Genomic DNA, 2,421 nt, shown 5'->3' on the forward strand with positions numbered 1-2,421 from the left:
TAATAAAAATGTTTAAGAACCATTTAAAAAAATAAAAAACATATATATTTAAATAAAATTAATTCGTTTTTTTTATTGTTTTGGAGCAATACGTTTGTTTAACTTATAATAATTAATCATTAGACTGAGGGCTTCCTCTTTCAGTGCAGGCAGCATATAACACTGACATGTATCTGGTCCAGATGAGGCATCATCTTCGCTCCAGGGACAAAGTTTATAATGGAATCCAAACTTCGAATGATCAACTCTTTTTCCTCTGAATCCTCCAAAGTTGCTTTTTGGAACTCCATCCTTTGTAGGTGTTGTTCGAAAAGCATGCCTTCAAATTGCATCAAGAATAGTTCTATCTGTTGAGCGTACATTTTTAAGGAAAACTATTTCTTTTTGGGACTGATTTAAGACTGTTGTTGGATTTAAAAACTCAGCTCTTTATATTGAAGAATTTTATTTACTTCACTCATTTGCTCATAAAAATTCAATTTGAGCACAACTATATCTGTTCAGATCTTTTCCTTTATATACCATATGAGTTATTCCATTCTCATTTAATTTCTTAAATGGTGTCTTAGTAGAAAATTTGGATTCGTTGTGCACTAGTACCTAACTGTTGTATACTAATTCTTTAACCCGAAATTACATGGTCTTTTATACTTGTCAAAAACTATATATTTCTATCAATTCATGTGGAGCGCAGCGGCCTAAAAGCGCATACCTTAAAGATACACAACTTCGCCTACCAGAAATCTAAATCTTCCTTTTATTATTGTTATTTCTGTCCTAAAGCCTAGTACTCACATCGACGAAAACCGCGAGCTAACCATAGGAGTGAGCGAGAGGCAAACAGGCTGCTAAAGGTTTTCGTCGAGTCTGTATTTCAGCGCGGTACTCAGATTAGCTAAGGAAAACCAGAAAAAATACCAGATTTCGCGAGTGAATTTTCGATAAACGCCGTTAGCCGCGTCCCAAACTAAAAATTAAAAATGGAAGGAAAACCCAAAAATCGTCTGCAGGAGGTCAGTGCAGATGAAATATAACGCCTAATCTAAGCTGTTGCCCTTTATTGTGGGATTTCACCGATAGGAAGCAATAAAACAGGGGCAAATCCGCAGAATAGTTGAAGTGCTGGAGGAGATCCACTAGAGAATCCCAGTGGGAAAGAACATGCCGAGTGGGACTTCGATCTCTACATGGACATCCTGCCGGGCGCGTCCTCGCAAAGAAAGTAAGATCTCGCCAAAAGAATTTGTTTGCGTTTTACTTATAGAAGTATCTTTTTAGCAGAACCACCAGTAATACAATCTCCGACAACCTCTCCATTAGGACTCCGGACACCACCACCACCAGCTACTTGGCAGCTTAAGCGGAGCTGGAGGACACGCTGGCTTCTATAGAGAGGAGGAAAATAGGGCGCCCGCTAAGGAACAGTTGAAGAAGCCATAGCCAGCCACTGCCAGGATGCTGGGCGACTTCCTGCAGCATCAGCGGATCAACCCCGCTCCCAATCCGGCTCCAATATGCCCACTGGGACAATAAAACAGGGGCAAATCCGCAGAATAGTTGAAGTGCTGGAGGAGATCCACTAGAGAATCCCAGTGGGAAAGAACATGCCGAGTGGGACTTCGATCTCTACATGGACATCCTGCCGGGCGCGTCCTCGCAAAGAAAGTAAGATCTCGCCAAAAGAATTTGTTTGCGTTTTACTTATAGAAGTATCTTTTTAGCAGAACCACCAGTAATACAATCTCCGACAACCTCTCCATTAGGACTCCGGACACCACCACCACCAGCTACTTGGCAGCTTAAGCGGAGCTGGAGGACACGCTGGCTTCTATAGAGAGGAGGAAAATAGGGCGCCCGCTAAGGAACAGTTGAAGAAGCCATAGCCAGCCACTGCCAGGATGCTGGGCGACTTCCTGCAGCATCAGCGGATCAACCCCGCTCCCAATCCGGCTCCAATATGCCCACTGGGACTCGGAGCTGGAGTGCGGTTGCTCGGGAAAGATGGCGAAGCATCCGTGGGACGAGAAAGAAGCTTTAAACTACTACCATTTATTTTTATTCTAATTTATGTTCAAAATTAATCTCTCAAGGTACTATAAGAATCAAAGGAAGATTTTCGGGACCACCTGCTGAAGCAGTTACTTGCTTGGTATACTGTGAATACGATTCAATGATTGATATTGAGAAGCATAGAAATATTCGTACGCTCTTTTAAAATAAATACTTTACAAATTGAACATTTTCTTTCTAAGCATTCAAAGACAAAATCTATTTTTAAGGGAGTTTTTCCTTCGGATAGGTTAGCAAAAACTATTTTAAAGTATCCCGCACTAATAATTGCGAGTACCGACACTTCAGATCAACCTGGAACTCATTGGATTGCATTTTATTTTGATAGTCGTAGGTCAGCAGAATTTTTCG

The 2,421-nt window shown here is 41.2% G+C and overlaps 1 long non-coding RNA gene across 3 annotated transcripts; it reads left to right on the forward strand.

The window, feature by feature from the left end:
• The first annotated feature begins 793 nt into the window (after positions 1-793).
• On the forward strand, positions 794-2,024 carry LOC139354244 (uncharacterized). 3 transcript variants are annotated; one of them, XR_011605392.1, is made up of 3 exons: positions 794-1,222; positions 1,279-1,665; positions 1,725-2,024. It is a non-coding gene; the product is annotated as an uncharacterized lncRNA (long non-coding RNA). The 3 variants fall into 3 exon arrangements; XR_011605391.1 differs by having other exon boundaries at positions 797-1,222; positions 1,282-1,665; positions 1,722-2,024; XR_011605390.1 differs by having other exon boundaries at positions 801-1,222; positions 1,722-2,024.
• The last annotated feature ends 397 nt before the right edge of the window (positions 2,025-2,421 follow it).

This window comes from Drosophila suzukii (genome assembly GCF_043229965.1).
Source record: "Drosophila suzukii chromosome 2 unlocalized genomic scaffold, CBGP_Dsuzu_IsoJpt1.0 scf_2c, whole genome shotgun sequence".
Classification (NCBI taxonomy): domain Eukaryota; kingdom Metazoa; phylum Arthropoda; class Insecta; order Diptera; family Drosophilidae; genus Drosophila; species Drosophila suzukii.